General features: G+C 48.6%; 1 pseudogene; it reads left to right on the forward strand.

Moving 5' to 3' along the window:
- Positions 1-10,720: 10,720 nt before the first annotated feature.
- LOC129830769 (protein FAM8A1-like) lies at positions 10,721-19,749 on the forward strand (annotated as a pseudogene).
- The last annotated feature ends 3,779 nt before the right edge of the window (positions 19,750-23,528 follow it).

The following is a 23,528-nucleotide window of genomic DNA, read 5'->3' on the forward strand; positions in this document are numbered from 1 at the left end:
AGAGCACTAGAACAGAGCAGAGCACTACAACAGAGCAGAGCACTACAACAGAGCAGAGCACTACAACAGAGCAGAGCACTACAACAGAGCAGAGCACTACAACAGAGCAGAGCACTACAACAGAGCAGAGCACTAGAACAGAACAGAGCACTAGAACAGAGCAGAACACTACAACAGAGCAGAGCAGAGCACTAGAACAGAGCAGAGCACTAGAACAGAGCAGAACACTAGAACAGAGCAGAGCACTACAATAGAGCAGAGCACTAGAACAGAGCAGAACACTAGAACAGAGCAGAGCACTAGAACAGAGCAGAGCACTAGAACAGAACAGAGCACTAGAACAGAGCAGAGCAGAGCACTAGAACAGAACAGAGCACTACAACAGAGCAGAGCACTAGAACAGAACAGAGCACTACAATAGAGCAGAGCACTAGAACAGAGCAGAGCACTACAACAGAGCAGAGCACTACAACAGAGCAGAGCACTACAACAGAGCAGAGCACTACAACAGAGCAGAGCACTACAACAGAGCAGAGCACTACACCAGAGCAGAGCACTACAACAGAGCAGAGCACTAGAACAGAACAGAGCACTAGAACAGAGCAGAACACTACAACAGAGCAGAGCAGAGCACTAGAACAGAGCAGAGCACTAGAACAGAGCAGAACACTACAACAGAGCAGAGCACTACAATAGAGCAGAGCACTAGAACAGAGCAGAACACTAGAACAGAGCAGAGCACTAGAACAGAGCAGAGCACTAGAACAGAACAGAGCACTAGAACAGAGCAGAGCAGAGCACTAGAACAGAACAGAGCACTACAACAGAGCAGAGCACTAGAACAGAACAGAGCACTAGAGCAGAGCAGAACACTAGAACCGAGCAGAGCACTAGAACAGAGTAGAGCACTAGAACCGAGCAGAGCACTAGAACCGAGCAGAGCACTAGAACCGAGCAGAGCACTAGAACCGAGCAGAGCACTAGAACCGAGCAGAGCACTAGAACAGAGCAGAGCACTAGAACAGAGCAGAGCACTACAACAGAGCAGAGCACTACAACAGAGCAGAGCACTACAACAGAGCAGAGCACTAGAACAGAGCAGAGCACTAGAACAGAGCAGAGCACTAGAACAGAGCAGAGCACTAGAACAGAGCAGAGCACTACAACAGAGCAGAGCACTAAAACAGAGCAGAGCACTACAACAGAGCAGAGCACTACAACAGAGCAGAGCACTAGAACAGAGCAGAGCACTAGAACAGAGCAGAGCACTACAACAGAGCAGAGCACTAGAACAGAGCAGAGCACTAGAACAGAGCAGAGCACTAGAACAGAGCAGAGCACTAGAACAGAGCAGAGCACTAGAACCGAGCAGAGCACTAGAACCGAGCAGAGCACTAGAACCGAGCAGAGCACTAGAACAGAGCAGAGCACTAGAACAGAGCCACAACATCACTGGTGAAACACTAACAGAAACAGTAGTACTGAAATAGATTGAAAATTAGCATTCTTCTGGAAGACATTATAGTCAAAAACAGTGGCAAGAAAAAGTATGTGAACCCTTTGGAAAAAACCCTGGATTTCTGCATAAATTTGTCATAACATTTGATCTGATCTTCATCTAAGTCACAACACTAGACAAACACAGTCTGCTTAAACTAATAACACACAAACAATTATGTGTATTATTGTCTTTATTGAACACACCATGTAAACATTCACAGTGCAGGGTGTAAAAAATATGTGAACCCTTTGATTTAATAACTGTTTGACCCTCCTTTGGCAGCAATAACCTCAACCAAACGTTTTCTGTAGTTGCGGAACAGACCTGCACAATGGACAGGAGGAAGTTTGGTCCATTCCTCTTTACAAAACTGTTTCAGTTCAGCAATGTTCTTGGGATGTCTGTTGGGAACTGTTCTCTTGAGGTCATAGGCCGCTCCAGAAGGCGTATTTTCTTCTGTTGAAGCCATTCTGTTGTTAATTTACTTCTGTGTTTTGGGTCGTTGTCCTGTTGCATCACCCAACTTTTGTTGAGCTTTAATTGGCAGACAGATAGCCTAACATTCTCCTGCAAAATGTCTTGATAAACTTGGGAATTCATTTTTCCGTCGATGATAGCAAGCTGTCCAGACCCTGAGGCAGCAAAGCAGCCCCAAACCATGATGCTCCCTCCACCATACTTTACAGTGAGGATGAGGTTTTGATGTTGGTGTGTTGTGCCTATTTTTCTGTTCCTTCCAAACATCTCAACTGTAGTTTCATTTGTCCACAGAATATTTTGCCAGTAGCGCTGTGAAATATCCAGATGCTCCTTAGCGAACTTCAGACGTGCATCAATTGTTTTGGGGGGACTGCAGTGACTTCTTCTGTGCTGTCCTCCCATGAACACCATTCTTGTTTAGTGTTTTACGTATCGTAGACTCGTCAACAGAGATGTTAGCATGTTCCAGAGATTTATGTAAGTCTTTAGCTGACACTCTAGGATTCTTCTTAACCTCATTGAGCATTCTGCGCTGTGCTCTCGCAGTCATCTTTGCAGGACGGCCTCTTCTAGCAACAGTGCTGAACATTCTCCATTTATAGACAATTTGTCTTACCGTGGACTGATGAACATCAAGGCTTTTAGAGATACTTTTGTAAACCTTTCCAGCTTCATGCAAGTCAACAATTCTTAATCTTAGGTCTTCTGAGATCTCTTTTGTTTGAGGCATAGTTGACATCAGGCAATGATTCTTGTGAATAGTAAACTCAAATTTTGGTGAGTGTTTTTTATAGGGCAAGGCAGCTTTAACCAACATCTCCAATCTCGTCTCAATGATTGTACTCCAGGTTGGCTGACTCTTGCCTCCAATTAGCTGTTGGAGAAGTCATTAGCCTAGGGGTTAATATACTTTTTCCAACCTACACTGTGTATATTTAAATTATGTATTCAATACAGACAAGAAAAAATACAATAATCTGTGTGTTATTTTTTTATTTCACCTTTATTTTACCAGGTAGGCCAGTTGAGAACAAATTCTCATTTACAACTGCGACCTGGCCCAGTTAAAGCAAAGCAGTGCGACACAAACAACAGTTACACATGGGATAAACAAACGTACAGTCAATAACAAAATAGAAAAATCTGTATACAGTGTGTGGAAATGGAGTAAGGAGGTAAGGCAATAAATAGGCCAATAGTGGCGAAGCAATTACAATTAAGCAAATTAACACTGAAGTGATGGATGTGCAGATGATGTGCAAGTAGAAATACTGGTGTGCAAAAGAGCAGAAAAGTAAATAAAAACAATATGGGGATGAGGTAGGTAGTTGGGTGGATTATTTACAGATGGACTATGTACAGCTGCAGCGATCGGTAAGCTGCTCAGATAGCTGATGTTTAAAGTTAGTGAGGGAGATATGGCTCCAACTTCAGCGATTATTAATTTAAGCAGACTGTGTTTGTCTGTTGTTGTGATTTAGATGACGATCAGATCACATTTTATGACCGATTTATGCAGAAATCCAGATCATTCAAAAGGGTTCACATACTTTTTCTTGCCGCTGTATTATACATCTTGTTAACTTGTTTATTCCAGTTAAAAATCACAAATCATGGTGCATGCATTTACTGCTGGATGTTGACATGAGCATTACACACTTAACCCACGGAATCATGACAAAACTGGTAACCTATTTGCTGTTAGAATCTAGTCTTATTCTATCCATATCTCATGCTTTTATGTATCTTAAAAAACATAAATTACAGAAAGTCTAGGCATCTGCAAATGATCTTAGTCTGATGCTGGCATTTAACTTTGATTATTTTTTACATTAGCTCTTATCCAGAGTGACTTACCGAAGAAGCAATTTGGGTGTTGCTCAAGGACACATAGACATATTTTTAACCTTGTCAGCTCAGGGATTGAAACCCGCAACTTTTCGGTTACTGGCCCAACGCTCTAACCACTAGGCTACCTGTTGCTCACGGTGACAGAATAGGTTAACTTTAAAAGATGGAAATTGGTAAAAAAGTTTGGCTGAAGCTAAAGCAGATAGAAAACGGCCCAATTCTAAAAACTACAAGGTTAACTTTTTATTAAATGTGTGAAAGACACTGCTGCTCCCTTGTGGTATGTCCACCACACATGCCTGGAATGTGCAGGGTATATTAACTTAACTGGTAATAATAGTTTGTCAACCCAGCCGCCTAGGCATGGCTGGGCCTGGGTGGGCCCGGGCCCACTCAATAGGGAGCCAGGTCCACCATACTCTCTACTTGTCAGTGTTCCAAACAGGACATTATTTGTATTTTTTAACTAAACACTATCAGATAGAATTCATAGCAAGCAGTGCTCTGGAATGATATTCAGATGAACTGGAATGACATTGTAACGGCGATCCTCCTCCTCTCCATCTTCGGAAAAGGAGGAGTATTGAGGGAACCAAGGCGCAGCGAAGTTTGAACACATATTTATTAAACAAGACGAAAAACGAACACGAACTACACTTGAAATGATACAAAACAACAAACGACGTAGACTGACCTAAACATGAGAACTTACATTGACACGAAGAAACGCACGAATAGGAAACAGACTACATAAACCGAAACAGTCCCGTGTGGTACGAAATAACATACAGACACGGAAGACAATCACCCACAACGAACACTGTGACAACGCCTACCTAAATATGACTCTTAATTAGAGGAACGCCAAACACCTGCCTCTAATTAAGAGCCATACCAGGCAACCCAAAAACAACACAGAAACAGAAAACATAGAATGCCCACCCAACCTCACGTCCTGACCAACTAACACACATAACAACTAACATAAATAGGTCAGGAACGTGACATTACCCCCCCCATAAGGTGCGAACTCTGGGCGCACCAGCACAAAGTCTAGGGGAGGGTCTGGGTGGGCATCTAACCACGGTGGTGGCTCAGGCTCCGGGCGAGGTCCCCACCCCACCATAATCCATCCTAGCTTCCATCTCCCTCTAAGAATGTCCACCCTCCTTTTACCCCCACAAAATCCTCTTAATAACCTCACTAATAAGGACAACACCGGGACAGAGAGATAGATCAAGACAGAGGGATAGATAAGAATATAGAGGTAGATCAAGATAGAGAGGGAGATAATGATAGAGGGGCAACTCCGGACTGAGAGGCAGCTCCGGACAGAGAGACAGCTCTGGACTGATGGGCAGTTCTGGGTATCTAGCCGTTTAAGGCTGAAGGGCAGCTCATGGCTGACTGACGAATCTGGACGCTCATGGCGGGCTGACGGCTCTCGACGCTCATGGCGGGCTGACGGCTCTCGACGCTCATGGCGGGCTGACGGCTCTCGACGCTCATGGCGGGCTGACGGCTCTCGACGCTCATGGCGGGCTGACGGCTCTCGACGCTCATGGCGGGCTGACGGCTCTCGACGCTCATGGCGGGCTGACGGCTCTCGACGCTCATGGCGGGCTGACGGCTCTCGACGCTCATGGCGGGCTGACGGCTCTCGACGCTCATGGCTCGTTGGCGGCTCTGGCAGATCCTGTCTGGTTGGCGGCTCTGGCAGATCCTGTCTGGTTGGCGGCTCTGGCAGATCCTGTCTGGTTGGCGGCTCTGGCAGATCCTGTCTGGTTGGCGGCTCTGGCAGATCCTGTCTGGTTGGCGGCTCTGGCAGATCCTGTCTGGTTGGCGGCTCTGGCAGATCCTGTCTGGCGGGCGGCTCTGTAGGCTCATGGCAGACGGGCGGCTTTGCAGGCTCATGGCAGACGGGCGGCTTTGCAGGCTCATGGCAGACGGATGGCTCAGACGGCGCTGGGGAGACGGATGGCTCAGACGGCGCTGGGGAGACGGATGGCTCAGACGGCGCTGGGGAGACGGATGGCTCAGATGGCGCTGGGGAGACGGATGGCTCAGATGGCGCTGGGGAGACGGATGGCTCTGGCCGGATACGGCGCACTGTAGACCTGGTGCGTGGTGCCGGAACTGGAGGCACCGGGCTAAGGATAAGCACCTTCCTACTAGTGCGGGGAGCAGGGACAGGGCACACTGTATTCTCAAAGCCTACTCTATCCCTGATGCGAGGTACCGGCACTGGTGACACCGGGCTGAGGACAAGCACATCAGGATTAGTAGGGGGAGAAGATACAGTGTGTTCAGGGCTCTGGAGACGCACAGGAGGCTTAGTGCGTGGTGCCGGAACTGGAGGCACCGAACTGGATACACGCACTACAGAGAGAGTGCGTGGAGGAGGAACTGGGCTCAGGAGACGCACTGATAGCCTAGTGCGTAGTGTAGGCACTGTAGGTACTAGGCTGGGGCGGGGAGGTGGTGCCGGAAATACCGGACCGTGGAGACGTACTGGCACTCTTGAGCATTGAGCCTGCCCAACCTTACCTGGTTGAATACTCCCGGTTGCCCGACCAGTGCGGGGAGGTGGAATAACCCGCACCGGGCTATGTAGGCGAACCGGGGAAACCATGCGTAAGGCAGGTGCCATGTATGCCGGCCCGAGGAGACGCACTGGAGACCAGACGCGTTGAGCCGGCCTCATGACACCTGGCTCAATACCCAATCTAGCCCTACCAGTGCGGGGAGGTGGAATAACCCGCACTGGGCTATGCACTCGTACAGGAGACACCGTGCGCTCTACTGCGTAACACGGCGCCTGCCCGTACTCCCGCTCTCCACGGTAAGCCTGGGAAGTGGGCGCAGGTCTCCTACCTGCCCTAGGCCCACTACCTCCTAGCCCCCCCCCAAGAAATTTTTGGGAATTACTTACGGGCTTTTTGGGCTTCCGTGCCAGACGCGTTCCCTCATAGCTCCGGTTCCTCTCTCCGGTAGCCTCTGCTCTCCTCAGTGCCTCCAGCTGTTCCCATGGGAGGCGATCCCTACCAGCCAGGATCTCCTCCCAAGTGTAGCAACCCTTTCCGTCCAATACATCGTCCCATGTCCATTGCTCCTTCTTTTCCTGTCCCTTACTCCGTTGACTCCTCTGCTTGGCTCTGGTATGGTCGGTGATTCTGTAACAGCGATCCTCCTCCTCTCCATCTTCGGAAAAGGAGGAGTATTGAGGGAACCAAGGCGCAGCGAAGTTTGAACACATATTTATTAAACAAGACGAAAAACGAACACGAACTACACTTGAAAAGATACAAAACAACGTAGACTGACCTAAACATGAGAACTTACATAGACACGAAGAAACGCACGAATAGGAAACAGACTACATAAACCGAAACAGTCCCGTGTGGTACGAAATAACATACAGACACGGAAGACAATCACCCACAACGAACACTGTGACAACGCCTACCTAAATATGACTCTTAATTAGAGGAACGCCAAACACCTGCCTCTAATTAAGAGCCATACCAGGCAACCCAAAAACAACACAGAAACAGAAAACATAGAATGCCCACCCAACCTCACGTCCTGACCAACTAACACACATAACAACTAACATAAATAGGTCAGGAACGTGACAGACATTCACTCTCATGGGATGAGTGGCCAAAAATAACAAACTGAAAGCCACTCCTCCAATAAGCCACCAATATGACTGCATTGAGGCATATGTCACTGTGCTTCTATGGCTACAGTTGAAGTCGGAAGTTTACAAATACCTTAGCCAAATACATTTCAACTCAGTTTTTCACAATTCCTGACATTTAATCCTAGTAAAAATTTCCTGTCTTAGGTCAGTTAGAATCACCACTTTATTTTAAGAATGTGAAATGTCAGAATAATAGTAGAAATAATTATTTATTTCAGCTTTTATTTCTTTCATCACATTCCCAGTGGGTCAGTTTAAATACACTCAAGTAGTATTTGGTAGCATTGCCTTTAAATGGTTTAACTTGGGTTAAACATTTTGGGTAGCCTTGCACAAGCTTCCCACAATAAGTTGGGTGAATGTTGGCCCATTCCTCCTGACAGAGCTGGTGTAACTGAATCAGGTTTGTACGCCTCCTTGCTTGCACACGCTTTATAAGTTCTGCCCACACATTTTCTATAGGATTGAGGTCAGGGCTTTGTGATGGCTACTCCAATACCTTGACTTTGTTGTCCTTAAGCCATTTTGCCACAACTTTGGAAGTATGCTTGGGGTCATTGTCAATTTGGAAGACCCATTTGTGACCAAGCTTTATCTTCCTGACTGATGTCTTAAGATGTTTCTTAAATATATCCACATAATTTTCCTTCTCATGATGCCATCTATTTTGTGAAGTGCACCAGTCCCTCCTGCAGCAAAGCATCCCCACAATGTGATGCTGCCAGAGGACATTTCACCAAAAAGTATAATCTTTGTCCCCATGTGCAGTTGCAAACTGTAGTCTGGCTTTTTTATGACGATTTTGGAGCAGTGTCTTCTTCCTTGCTGAGCAGCTTTTCAGGTTGTCGATATAGGACTCGTTTTACTGTGGATAATAATAATTTTGTACCGGTTTCCTCCAACGTCTTCACAAGGTCCTTTGCTGTTGTTCTGGGATTTATTTGCACTTCTCGGACCGAAGTATGTTCATCTATAGGAGACAGAACGCATCTCCTTCTTGAGTGGTATGACGGCTGCGTGGTCCCATGGTGTTTATACTTGCATACTATTGTTTGTACAGCTGAACTTGGTACCTTCAGGTGTTAGGAAATTGCTCCTAAGGATGAACCAGACTTTTGGAGGTCTACAATTGTTTTTCGGAGGTCTTGGCTGATTTCTTTTGATTTTCCCATGATGTCAAGCAAAGAGGCACTGAGTTTGAAGGTCGGCCTTGAAATACATCCACAGGTACACTTCCAATTGACTCAAATGATGTCAATTCACCTATCAGAAGCTTCTAAAGCCATGACATAATTTTCTGGAATTTCCCAAGCTGTTTAAAGGCACAGTCAACTTAGTGTATGTAAACTTCTGACCCACTGGAATTGTGATACAGTGAATTCATTATAAGTGAAAACTTCTGTCTGTAAACAATTTTGGAGAAATTGCTTGTGTCATGCACAAAGTAGATGTCCTAACTGACCTGCCAAAATTATAGTTTGTTAACAAAGAAATGTGTGGCGTGATTGAAAAACAAGTTTTAATGACTCCAACGTAAGTGAATGTAAACTTCCGACTTCAAATGTATGCACCAAGCCACTGCTTACTTCATTTGTTCATTTAACAAATAAGACCGCCCATAATACATTGCCTTTATCGCAGTCAACACAACTATATATTAGCTTTAATTCTCTTAAGCAATGTTTATAGTAGAAAGATTAGCATTAAGACGTCTGTGGCATTGTGTTGTGTTGACTTTTATTATTCCCAGCACAAGGTGCACCTGTGTAATGATCATGCTGTTTAATCAGCTTGTTGATAAGCCACACCTGTCAGGTGGATGTATTATCTTGGCAAAAGAGAAATTCTTACTAACATGGATGTTAACACATTTTTGTACAAAATTTGAGAGAAATAAGCTTTTTGTGTGTATGGAACATTTCTGGGCTCTTTTATGCCAGCTCATGAAACATGGGACCAAGACTTTACGTGTTGCTTTTAAAAAGAAATCTGTATAATAACTGGCCTACACATAGCCTAGTAACTATTCTGGTTAGAGCCAGTTTGCGCTGTTCTGTGAAGGGAGTAGTACACAGCGTTGTACGAGATCTTCAGTTTCTTGGAAATTTCTCGCATGGAATAGCCTTAATTTCTCAGAACAAGAATAGACTGACGAGTTTCAGAAGAAAGTCCTTTGTTTTCTGGCCATTTTGAGCCTGTAATCAAACCTACAAATGCTGATGCTCCAGATTCAACTAGTCTAAAGAAGGCCAGTTGTATTGCTTCTTTAAACAGTACAACAGTTTTCAGCTGTGCTAACATAATTGCAAAAGGGTTTTCTAATGATCAATTAGCCTTTTACAATGATAAACTTGGATTAGCTAACACAACGTGCCATTGGAACACAGGAGTGATGGTTGCTGATAATGGTCCTCTGTACTCCTATGCAGATATTCCATTAAAAATCAGCCGTTTCCAGCTACAATAGTCATTTACAACATTAACAATGTCTACACTGTATTTCTGATCAATTGTATGTTCTTTTAATGGACAAAAAATAGCTTTTCTTTCAAAAACAAGGACATTTATATGTGACCACAAACTTTTGAACAGTAGTGTATGTTTGAGTAAGATTGTCTTTTTCGCATTCATAGCAATAGTTATGAACTTTACTACAGGGATTGGATGTAAATGGCAGAACATAGAGGTTGTGGTAGCAGCTACAGAGAGGTATTTGGGTGTACGAGATTTAACGTCAGAAAAGTTAACGGGTGTGTTGAGTGGTGGTGTCCCGTCCTTTCAGGTTGTTGGCCTGAGGTAGGACCTGATAGGTTTAAATAGTGGAGTAGGGTGGTGGTTTTTAATGAGTGTGGGGCAGTGGAGGCTGCTGAGGGGAGGACAGCTCCTAATAATGTCTGGAACGGAGTAAATGGAATGGTATCAAATACATCAACTATGTAGTTTCCATGGTTTCCATGTGTTTGATGCCATTCCATTGACTCCGTTCCAGACATTATTAGGAGCCGTCCTCCCCTCTGCAGCCTCCACTGGTGCACGGTTAGATGGTAGCGTATTTGTTGACTTATTTGACTTTTTTCAAGCAAAGTATAAGGGAGTTATACTCCAGTCTAGTAGGTGGCGGTAATGCAACATGTATTGGATGCCAATCGCCCTTAAACCTCATCAAAGAAGAAGGTCTGTTTGGCAAGCGTTCCCGGTAGTCTCGCGATGTTGCGCATCTGGGTTTACTCTGAGCCGGCATGGATAACTGTAGCAAAGATGATCTGCTAGGGATAGACGTTTTAAAGGATTTAAGTGAGATTTAGAAGTCGTTGAACCATGGCCACAGACACTACTACAGAGAATGGGCCGAGTTCGAGCCAAGAAGCGCAAACACACGTCAACGCTACAACTGAATACTGCGCAAAGATGCAGGAATGGATATGGCAGTACCACTGGGACTATGTAAATTGGCAAAACTGTATGACTCTGACTACGTTTCATTTTTCTCCATGCAATTTCTCCGTAGCTGCAAACTATCAAGCGCCGACTGGAACTCCGTGGCCCGCAGGACAACCAACTTTAGATGCACGTTACGGGTACAACTATCTGGGAATGGGGTATCCATTCCCTGCGCCCCCGACTACAGGTGCTCAGACCGGGCAGCAGATGACAGCTGGGACACCGCCTCATGATTCAAGGCCGGTGCAACAACAGAACGGAAACGCACCCCAAACAGGTACACTAATTACATGATGGCTACCCACTCATGCATACAATCTGCTGAGGCCTTGATCTGAATAGTACGCATTTGTTTTACGTCAGTTCTTGAACCCTCCAGACCAAAGGCAAATCACGTAGACATTGACTGATTTGGCTGAACAAAGTGAAATGGATTGATCAGGGGTTTAAAGTAGACCTGCTCACAATCTCGGGAAGTTAGTTGAACTTGATCTAAAGCAGGGCAGATTATTGTACTGTTGTACCTGGGTACATTCCCTGACGTTGTCTTCTCCCCTGCAGGTCTGGAATACCTTCTCCCCTCCACAGATTCCTGGCTGAGACGGTAGACTTCTTTATTCTATTCTGCGTCAAGGCAACCATCATTCTGTGGATCATGCATCTTAGTGGCATGAAGTGAGTCAATCAGTCTCGCCTTTTATCATTTCCTTGGCCTTGAATGAGAAAAAAATACAAGAAAATACCATGTTAATGAACATTCATTTTCATTATCATAGTAGGCCATAATTATTAGATTCTATTATAGTCCACTCTATTCTATTCTCCCCCACAGGGACATCACTAAGTTCATCACCCACTTCATAGTTGAGGAGATAGATGAGAACACGTCCATGGAGGACCTGCAGAAGATGATGGCAGTAGCTCTGGTCTACAGGGTGCTGGTCTGTTCCTATGAGGTACAGTATTTTTATTTATTTATTTATTTCACCTTTATTTAACCAGGTAGGCTAGTTGAGAACAAGTTCTCATTTGCAACTGCGACCTGGCCAAGATAAAGCATAGCAGTGTGAACAGACAACAACACAGAGTTACACATGGAGTAAACAATAAACAAGTCAATAACATGGTAGAAAAAAAGAGAATCTATATACAATGTGTGCAAAAGGCATGAGGAGGTAGGCAATAAATCGAATAATTACAATTTAGCATATTAACACTGGAGTGATAAATCATCAGATGATCATGTGCAAGTGGAGATACTGGGGTGCAAAAGAGCAGAAAAGTAAATAAATAAAAACAGTAAGGGGATGAGGTAGGTAAAGTGGGTGGGCTGTTTACAGATGGACTATGTACAGCGGCAGCGATCGGTTAGCTGCTCAGATAGCAGATGTTTAAAGTTGTTGAGGGAGATAAAAGTCTCCAACTTCAGAGATTTTTGCAATTCGTTCCAGTCGCAGGCAGCAGAGAACTGGAAGGAAAGGCAGCCAAATTAGGTTTTGGCTTTAGGGATGATCAGTGAGATACACCTGCTGGAGCGCGTACTCTGGTCTACAGGGTGCTGGTCTGTCTATGAGGTACAGTAGCTCTGGTCTACAGGGTGCTGGTCTGTGTCTGTGAGGTACAGTAGCTCTGGTCTACAGGGTGCTGGTCTGTTTCTATGAGGTACAGTAGCTCTGGTCTACAGGGTGCTGGTCTGTCTATGAGGTACAGTAGCTCTGGTCTACAGGGTGCTGGTCTGTGTCTATGAGGTACAGTAGCTCTGGTCTACAGGGTGCTGGTCTGTTTCTATGAGGTACAGTAGCTCTGGTCTACAGGGTGCTGGTCTGTGTCTATGAGGTACAGTAGCTCTGGTCTACAGGGTGCTGGTCTGTCTATGAGGTACAGTAGCTCTGGTCTACAGGGTGCTGGTCTGTTTCTATGAGGTACAGTAGCTCTGGTCTACAGGGTGCTGGTCTGTGTCTATGAGGTACAGTAGCTCTGGTCTACAGGGTGCTGGTCTGTCTATGAGGTACAGTAGCTCTGGTCTACAGGGTGCTGGTCTGTGTCTATGAGGTACAGTAGCTCTGGTCTACAGGGTGCTGGTCTGTTTCTATGAGGTACAGTAGCTCTGGTCTACAGGGTGCTGGTCTGTTTCTATGAGGTACAGTAGCTCTGGTCTACAGGGTGCTGGTCTGTGTCTATGAGGTACAGTAGCTCTGGTCTACAGGGTGCTGGTCTGTCTATGAGTTACAGTAGCTCTGGTCTACAGGGTGCTGGTCTGTGTCTATGAGGTACAGTAGCTCTGGTCTACAGGGTGCTGGTCTGTTTCTATGAGGTACAGTAGCTCTGGTCTACAGGGTGCTGGTCTGTTTCTATGAGGTACAGTAGCTCTGGTCTACAGGGTGCTGGTCTGTTTCTATGAGGTACAGTAGCTCTGATCTACATGGTGCTGGTCTGTCTATGAGGTACAGTAGCTCTGGTCTACAGGGTGCTGGTCTGTCTATGAGGTACAGTAGCTCTGGTCTACAGGGTGCTGGTCTGTTTCTATGAGGTACAGTAGCTCTGGTCTACAGGGTGCTGGTCTGTCTATGAGGTACAGTAGCTCTGGTCTACAGGGTGCTGGTCTGTCTATGAGGTACAGTAGCTCTGGTCTACAGGGTGCTGGTCTGTTTCTATGAGGTACAGTAGCTCTGGTCTACATGGTGCTGGTCTGTTTCTATGAGGTACAGTAGCTCTGGTCTACAGGGTGCTGGTCTGTTTCTATGAGGTACAGTAGCTCTGGTCTACAGGGTGCTGGTCTGTTTCTATGAGGTACAGTAGCTCTAGTCTACATGGTGCTGGTCTGTCTATGAGGTACAGTAGCTCTGGTCTACAGGGTGCTGGTCTGTCTATGAGGTACAGTAGCTCTGGTCTACAGGGTGCTGGTCTGTTTCTATGAGGTACAGTAGCTCTGGTCTACAGGGTGCTGGTCTGTCTATGAGGTACAGTAGCTCTGGTCTACAGGGTGCTGGTCTGTCTATGAGGTACAGTAGCTCTGGTCTACAGGGTGCTGGTCTGTTTCTATGAGGTACAGTAGCTCTGGTCTACAGGGTGCTGGTCTGTGTCTGAGGTACAGTAGCTCTGGTCTACAGGGTGCTGGTCTGTTTCTGTGAGGTACAGTAGCTCTGGTCTACAGGGTGCTGGTCTGTTTCTATGAGGTACAGTAGCTCTGGTCTACAGGGTGCTGGTCTGTGTCTATGAGGTACAGTAGCTCTGGTCTACAGGGTGCTGGTCTGTTTCTATGAGGTACAGTAGCTCTGGTCTACAGGGTGCTGGTCTGTTTCTATGAGGTACAGTAGCTCTGGTTTACAGGGTGCTGGTCTGTTTCTATGAGGTACAGTAGCTCTGGTCTACATGGTGCTGGTCTGTTTCTATGAGGTACAGTAGCTCTGGTCTACAGGGTGCTGGTCTGTTTCTATGAGGTACAGTAGCTCTAGTCTACATGGTGCTGGTCTGTCTATGAGGTACAGTAGCTCTGGTCTACAGGGTGCTGGTCTGTCTATGAGGTACAGTAGCTCTGGTCTACAGGGTGCTGGTCTGTTTCTATGAGGTACAGTAGCTCTGGTCTACAGGGTGCTGGTCTGTCTATGAGGGACAGTAGCTCTGGTCTACAGGGTGCTGGTCTGTCTATGAGGGACAGTAGCTCTGGTCTACAGGGTGCTGGTCTGTTTCTATGAGGTACAGTAGCTCTGGTCTACAGGGTGCTGGTCTGTGTCTGAGGTACAGTAGCTCTGGTCTACAGGGTGCTGGTCTGTTTCTGTGAGGTACAGTAGCTCTGGTCTACAGGGTGCTGGTCTGTTTCTATGAGGTACAGTAGCTCTGGTCTACAGGGTGCTGGTCTGTTTCTATGAGGTACAGTAGCTCTGGTCTACAGGGTGCTGGTCTGTTTCTATGAGGTACAGTAGCTCTGGTTTACAGTGTGCTGGTCTGTTTCTATGAGGTACAGTAGCTCTGGTCTACAGGGTGCTGGTCTGTGTCTGTGAGGTACAGTAGTCAGAGTGATGATCTAGGATCAGTTATGCCTTCTAAATCATAATGAATTAGAGGAGGGCCTGATCCTAGATCAGCACTCATACAGTACTCTGAGACACTTTGTGAATACAAGCACAGGTTGCTGGTCTGTTTCAGTGAGCTTAATATGGGTTATATTGGTTACCCATACAGTTACTAAGCATTGAAAATAAGTGACAACCTAAAGCCCTGTATTCACAATGGAAAGGAGCTGAATCACCTCCTTCCTACCACAGATGCTATGTGTGGATTACCACTGTCTCTCTGACCTCCTCTCTCTTCTCCTCTCAGATCATCTGTATCTGGGGTCTGGGCAGTGCCACCCCGGGGAAGATCCTCCTGGGTCTTCAGGTCGTGACGTGTGACAGCTCGGTGCTGGTCCGACCCAACCGGGTCCTGGTGGTACCGGCGTCTAACGTCACCCTATCTGTGTAAGTCACTGACTGCATGTGACACATCTTGGTTAGCGTTGAAAACAGATATGAATGTTTGTTTGGACAACAGACATCTACCACTGGTGCCACTACTACATTTCCATATGGAAAGGTGTGACATGAATACCTGGACCCTGAGTGTTGAATATGAAAGGAACACTGGACCCTGAGTGTTGAATATGAAAGGCACACTGGACCCTGAGTGTTGAATATGAAAGGCACACTGGACCCTGAGTGTTGAATATGAAAGGTACACTGGACCCTGAGTGTTGAATATGAAAGGCACACTGGACCCTGAGTGTTGAATATGAAAGGCACGCTGGACCCTGAGTGTTGAATATGAAAGGCACGCTGGACCCTGAGTGTTGAATATGAAAGGCACACTGGACCCTGAGTGTTGAATATGAAAGGCACACTGGACCCTGAGTGTTGAATATGAAAGGCACACTGGTGCCTGAGTGTTGAATATGAAAGGCACGCTGGACCCTGAGTGTTGAATATGAAAGGCACGCTGGACCCTGAGTGTTGAATATGAAAGGCACGCTGGACCCTGAGTGTTGAATATGAAAGGCACGCTGGACCCTGAGTGTTGAATATGAAAGGCACGTTGGACCCTGAGTGTTGAATATGAAAGGCACGCTGGACCCTGAGTGTTGAATATGAAAGGCACGCTGGACCCTGAGTGTTGAATATGAAAGGCACGCTGGACCCTGAGTGTTGAATATGAAAGGCACGCTGGACCCTGAGTGTTGAATATGAAAGGCACACTGGACCCTGAGTGTTGAATATGGAAGGCACGCTGGACCCTGAGTGTTGAATATGAAAGGCACGCTGGACCCTGAGTGTTGTCAGTTCATAAGGTACTACATAAATATGAAGCCTACCTCTGAGATGGAGAAAGGTGGGTTTTAATGCCGATTTACATTTTAGTAATTTAGCAGACGTTCTTCTCCTGAGCATTTTCACAGTAGTAAGTGCATACATTTTTTGTTACTTTTTGTTACTAGTCCCCTGTTGCTCTACCAACTGAGCCCGTTTGACATTTTTACCCTTGTTTTGGTAGCAGTTAATTTTCTGCTACTGTTTCCACTGATATTAACCTGCTATTACATGTTTAGGTTATTGCTATGTAATTAGTATTATTTATTATCATGTCTTGTAAAAGTAACATCCACCCCTTTCTCTCCCAGTTCCACGGTGCGGCCGTTGAATAAGAACTTCCTGTTCCCCATCTTCACCAGCCTCTTCTTCTTTCAACACAACAGGACTGTCTATGACCTCGTAGCTGGAACCATCGTGGTGCAACGCAGAGGGGTCAGATAACTGATACCCTTTACGTCAATGTCGTGTTGAGTAGGACACACCAACACTTTGCAACGGAAAATGAAAACGTGTTCTGTTTCACTAAGTTTGAAAATATGTTTTCTCTCTATTGAACAAAACCCAAACCTTGGGCTTCTAGAACTGAACAGAACGCCTGTAGAACAGATCTAGGCCTACAGACCTGAGAGAGAGAGAGAGATCTGCCCATGAATACATACGTCTCGGACTGAAATCCACTCAGGACAGGAGGAGCCTGATACAACGTGATATAGAAGCATTATGGGAAGGATCAGAACAGAACATGGCTGTGTTTGTCTTCTTCATTCACAAAGTATTGTTCCTGAACGTTTTCCTATTTACTGCTTAGCCAGACAAGCAGAATGAATCTGAAATATCTGAAAGGAATGTTAGGTAATTTATTAGTTTATTTATTGTTCATTTGCAGCTGTTGACTCAGCTACTCCTATATGCATAAGGGATGTTTCAGGTTGAAAGGTGAAACGGGCTGGTTGACTCAGCTACTCCTATATGCATAAGGGATGTTTCAGGTTGAAAGGTGAAATGGGCTGGTTGACTCAGCTACTCCTATATGCATAAGGGATGTTTCAGGTTGAAAGGTGAAATGGGCTGGTTGACTCAGCTACTCCTATATGCATAAGGGATGTTTCAGGTTGAAAGGTGAAATGGGCTTGTTTGCATATTGGCCATTCCGCATAAATGAAACTGAACTGCAAACTATTAATTGGGTCTTTTATGTGCTGCACTCTCTGTCTGTCTGTGTTCTCTATCTGTCTGTCTTGTCTGTATTCTCTATCTGTCTGTCTTGTCTGTATTCTCTATCTGTCTGTCTTGTCTGTATTCTCTATCTGTCTGTCTGTCTGTGTTCTCTGTCTGTCTTGTCTGTATTCTCTATCTGTCTGTCTGTCTGTGTTCTCTATCTGTCTGTCTTGTCTGTATTCTCTATCTGTCTGTCTTGTCTGTATTCTCTATCTGTCTGTCTGTCTGTGTTCTCTGTCTGTCTTGTCTGTATTCTCTATCTGTCTGTCTGTCTGTGTTCTCTGTCTGTCTTGTCTGTATTCTCTATCTGTCTGTCTGTCTGTGTTCTCTGTCTGTCTGTCTTGTTTAACTGGCTGTGTATCAGGCTGTCTGTCTGTCTTGTCTAGCTGGCTGGCTGTGTATCAGGCTGTCTGTCTGTATTCTCTGTCTGTCTGTCTGTCTGGTCTAGCTGGCTGTGTATCAGGCTGTCTGTCTGTCTAGCTGGCTGGCTGTGTATCAGTCTGTCTGTCTGTCTGTCTGTCTGTCTGTCTGTCTAGCTGTGTATCAGGATGTCTGTATGTCTGGTCTAGCTGGCTGTGTATCAGTCTGTCTGTCTGTCTGTCTAGCTGGATGGCTGTGTATCAGTCTGTCTGTCTAGCTGGCTGGCTGTGTATCAGGCTGTCTGTCGGTCTTGTCTAGCTCGCTGTGTATCAGGCTGTCTGTCTGTCTGTCTGGTCTAGCTGGCTGTGTATCAGGCTGTCTGTCTGTCTGTCTAGCTGGCTGGCTGTGTATCAGGCTGTCTGTCGGTCTTGTCTAGCTCGCTGTGTATCAGGCTGTCTGTGTCTCGTCTAGCTGGCTGTGTATCAGGCTGGCTGGCTGTCATGTCTGACTGGCTATGTATCAAGCTGTCTGTCTCTGTCTGTCTGGCTGGCTGTCTGTATCTATCAGGCTGGCTGTGTATTAGGCTGTCTGTCTGTCATGTCTGGCTGTCTATCTGGCTGGCTGTGTATCTGTCTGTCTGTCTCTGTCTGTGTGTCTGTCTGTCTGTCTGGCTATGTATCAAGCTGTCTGTCTCTGTCTGTCTGGCTGGCTGTCTGTATCTATCAGGCTGGCTGTGTATTAGGCTGTCTGTCTCTCGTGTCTGTCTGGCTGTGTATCAAGCTGGCTGTGTCTGTATCTGGCTGGCTGTGTATCTGGCTGGCTGTGTATCAAGCTGTCTGTCTGTCTGTCTGTCTGTCTGTCTGTCTGTCTGTCTGTCTGTCTGTCTGTGCCACATATTCAGCAGCAGGTTTGCATTATACTGTCCAGTCCTTTCTTCAGCAGAACCAGACTGAGGCAGTTCTCATTCTGACTCACAGATCAGAGTCTGGATGTTATACAATATGTCTACCCTCATCCTCCTCCTCCTCCTCCTCCTCCTCCTCGCTGATAAGAGGTCTGCTGGATGTGTCTGTGTAGACTAGTGCGTGTATAAGATGTGTTAGTGTGTAGGGAGGCACACACCTCTGGTCTTATCTGGATTCCCATCACTCAGGGTATTTAAATGACCTTACGCAGGCTTGGTCGGTCAAGACTAGCCTTCAGTGGCGTAAATGACCACTCTCAAGTGAGTTTGCAATTGACCACTGAAGTTAGTTTATAATGTCATTTTTCACACTACACAATGTATAGAGCTATACTGTTGATTTAGAGTATAGCTGGTGGTGGTGATGTAGTACAGTTATGATTGATCTTTTCATTTGTGGCTTATCGTGTCTCTGTTAATGTCATGTTTCACCAGCACCACCAACAATGTAGTGAAAGACTCGCACAGTAGAACCATATTCAGTGAACATTCTGATTAGAAGTAGTTACCATGTTAAGCCACAGGGGGGCGCTAGATAGTAGAACACAAACCAGTGCGAAATATTGACTTCATCAAATCACATTTATTTATAAAGCCTTTTTTACATCAGCAGTTGTCACAAAGTGTTTATACAGAAATCCAGCCTAAAACTCCAAAGATCAAGCAATGCAGATGTACAAGCAACGGTGGATTGTTAAAAACTCCCTAGAAAAGGCAGGAACCTAGAAATAAACCTAGAGTGGCACCAGGCTCTGAGGGGTGGCCAATCCTCTTCTGGCTGTGCCGGGTGGAGATTCATGCAAGGCTTCCTCTCCTCTTCCTAGCTCCTTAAGCTCGCTTTTTCCTTCTCTCCTCCTCTTCCCCTTGTCTCCTCTTCCCCTTCTCTTCTCCCTCTTCTCCTCCTCTTCCTCTTCTCCCCCTCTCCTCTTCCTCTTCTCCTCCTCTTCCCCTTGTCTCCTCTTCCCCTTCTCTTCTCCCTCTTCCTCTTCTCCCCCTCTTCCTCTTCTCTCCCCCCCTCCTCTTCCTCTTCTTTCCTCCCTCTTCCCCTTCTCCCTCTTCCTCTTCTCTCCCCTCTCTTCCTCTTCTGTCCCCCCTCCTCTTCCTCTTCTTTCCCCCCTCTTCTCCCTCTTCCTCTTCTCTCCCCCCTCTTCCTCTTCTCTCCCCCCTCTTCCTCTTCTATCCCCCCTCTCCTCTTCTCTCCCCCCTCTTCCTCTTCTATCCCCCCTCTCCTCTTCTCTCCCCCCTCTTCCTCTTCTATCCCCCCTCTCCTCTTCTCTCCCCCCTCTTCCTCTTCTATCCCCCCTCTCCTCTTCTTTCCCCCCTCTTCCCCTTCTCTCTTTTCCTCTTCTCTCCCCCTTTTCCTCTTCTTCCCTCTCCTCTTCCCCTTCTCTCTCCTCCTCCTTCTCTTCCCCTTCTCTCTCTTCCTCTTATCTCCCCCCCTCTTCCTCTTCTCCCCACCTCTACCACTCCCACAGTAGTGTCCCTATAGGCCAGCCTGTCCAGGGAAATTCCTCCTAATAGAACCCAGTTGGATGGAAGGAATGAAAAGAGAAGCAGCGTCTAGTTCGACAGAGGACAACAACGCCTTTCCATGGTCTCATTTTATTAACGACTGCTTGAACACAGTGACACAGACCCACGCACATTCTCAGAATACAGTCACACTCAGTCACACACACATGCTCTGCATCATTCACTTTAGTCAGTCATCAAATTCCTCTGGTCCCCTGACTTAGTCTGATTTCTCTCGGAGAGAAAGGAAAAGGGCATTTCTTCCATGATACGCCCCCATCTCCCTCTCACACCCTGCTGCACCACACCCCGTGACCCCGCTGCCCCACACCCCGTGACCCCGCTGCCCCACACCCCGCGACCCCGCTGTCCCACACCCCGTGACCCTGCTGCCCCACACCCTGTGACCCCGCTGTCCCACACCCCGCTGCCCCACACCCCGTGACCCTGCTGCCCCACACCCTGTGACCCCGCTGCCCCACACCCTGCTGCCCCACACCTATCTATCAGTGTCTGGTGTGATGTGAATGTGATTGAGCTGCACACATCAGGTTGAGCTAGTCTGGAGGGAAGTGGGACTGCGCGGGGGTTGGGACTGTACGAGGGGTGGGACTGTACGAGGGGTGGGACTGTACGAGGGGTGGGACTGTACGAGGGGTGGGACTGTACGAGGGGTGGGACTGTACGAGGGGTGGGACTGCGCGGGGGTTGGGACTGCGCGGGGGTTGGGACTGTACGAGGGGTGGGACTGTACGAGGGGTGGGACTGTACGGGGGGTGGGACTGTACGGGGGGTGGGACTGTACGAGGGGTGGGACTGTACGAGGGGTGGGACTGTACGAGGGGTGGGACTGTACGGGGGTTGGGACTGTACGAGGGGTGGGACTGTACGAGGGGTGGGACTGTACGGGGGTTGGGACTGTACGAGGGGTGGGACTGTACGGGGGTTGGGACTGTACGAGGGTTGGGACTGTACGAGGGGTGGGACTGTACGAGGGGTGGGACTGCACGGGGGTTGGGACTGTACGAGGGGTGGGACTGTACGAGGGGTGGGACTGTACGAGGGGTGGGACTGTACGGGGGTTGGGACTGTACGAGGGGTGGGACTGTACGAGGGGTGGGACTGCGCGGGGGTTGGGACTGTACGAGGGGTGGGACTGTACGAGGGGTGGGACTGTACGAGGGGTGGGACTGTACGAGGGGTGGGACTGTACGGGGGGTGGGACTGTACGGGGGGTGGGACTGTACGAGGGGTGGGACTGTACGAGGGGTGGGACTGTACGAGGGGTGGGACTGTACGGGGGTTGGGACTGTACGAGGGGTGGGACTGTACGAGGGGTGGGACTGTACGGGGGTTGGGACTGTACGAGGGGTGGGACTGTACGGGGGTTGGGACTGTACGAGGGTTGGGACTGTACGAGGGGTGGGACTGTACGAGGGGTGGGACTGCACGGGGGTTGGGACTGTACGAGGGGTGGGACTGTACGAGGGGTGGGACTGTACGAGGGGTGGGACTGTACGGGGGTTGGGACTGTACGAGGGGTGGGACTGTACGGGGGTTGGGACTGTACGAGGGGTGGGACTGTACGAGGGGTGGGACTGTACGGGGGTTGGGACTGTACGGGGGTTGGGACTGTACGAGGGGTGGGACTGTACGGGGGTTGGGACTGTACGAGGGGTGGGACTGTACGGGGGTTGGGACTGTACGGGGGTTGGGACTGTACGAGGGGTGGGACTGTACGGGGGTTGGGACTGTACGAGGGGTGGGACTGTACGGGGGGTGGGACTGTACGGGGGTTGGGACTGTACGAGGGGTGGGACTGTACGAGGGGTGGGACTGTACGAGGGGTGGGACTGTACGAGGGGTGGGACTGCACGGGGGTTGGGACTGTACGAGGGGTGGGACTGTACGGGGGGTGGGACTGTACGGGGGTTGGGACTGTACGAGGGGTGGGACTGTACGAGGGGTGGGACTGTACGAGGGGTGGGACTGTACGGGGGTTGGGACTGTACGGGGGTTGGGACTGTACGAGGGGTGGGACTGTACGGGGGTTGGGACTGTACGAGGGGTGGGACTGTACGAGGGGTGGGACTGTACGAGGGGTGGGACTGCACGGGGGTTGGGACTGTACGAGGGGTGGGACTGTACGGGGGGTGGGACTGTACGGGGGTTGGGACTGTACGAGGGGTGGGACTGTACGAGGGGTGGGACTGTACGAGGGGTGGGACTGTACGGGGGTTGGGACTGTACGAGGGGTGGGACTGTACGAGGGGTGGGACTGTACGAGGGGTGGGACTGTACGGGGGTTGGGACTGTACGAGGGGTGGGACTGTACGAGGGGTGGGACTGTACGAGGGGTGGGACTGTACGAGGGGTGGGACTGTACGGGGGGTGGGACTGTACGGGGGGTTGGGACTGTAGGAGGGGTGGGACTGTACGGGGGTTGGGACTGTACGAGGGGTGGGACTGTACGAGGGGTGGGACTGTACGGGGGTTGGGACTGTACGGGGGTTGGGACTGTACGAGGGGTGGGACTGTACGGGGGGTGGTACTGTACGGGGGGTGGGACTGTACGAGGGGTGGGACTGTACGAGGGGTGGGACTGTACGAGGGGTGGGACTGTACGGGGGTTGGGACTGTACGAGGGGTGGGACTGTACGAGGGGTGGGACTGTACGGGGGTTGGGACTGTACGAGGGGTGGGACTGTACGGGGGTTGGGACTGTACGAGGGTTGGGACTGTACGAGGGGTGGGACTGTACGAGGGGTGGGACTGCACGGGGGTTGGGACTGTACGAGGGGTGGGACTGTACGAGGGGTGGGACTGTACGAGGGGTGGGACTGTACGGGGGTTGGGACTGTACGAGGGGTGGGACTGTACGGGGGTTGGGACTGTACGAGGGGTGGGACTGTACGAGGGGTGGGACTGTACGGGGGTTGGGACTGTACGGGGGTTGGGACTGTACGAGGGGTGGGACTGTACGGGGGTTGGGACTGTACGAGGGGTGGGACTGTACGGGGGTTGGGACTGTACGGGGGTTGGGACTGTACGAGGGGTGGGACTGTACGGGGGTTGGGACTGTACGAGGGGTGGGACTGTACGGGGGGTGGGACTGTACGGGGGTTGGGACTGTACGAGGGGTGGGACTGT

This window comes from Salvelinus fontinalis, chromosome 32 (assembly GCF_029448725.1).
Source record: "Salvelinus fontinalis isolate EN_2023a chromosome 32, ASM2944872v1, whole genome shotgun sequence".
Taxonomy (NCBI): Eukaryota; Metazoa; Chordata; class Actinopteri; order Salmoniformes; family Salmonidae; genus Salvelinus; species Salvelinus fontinalis.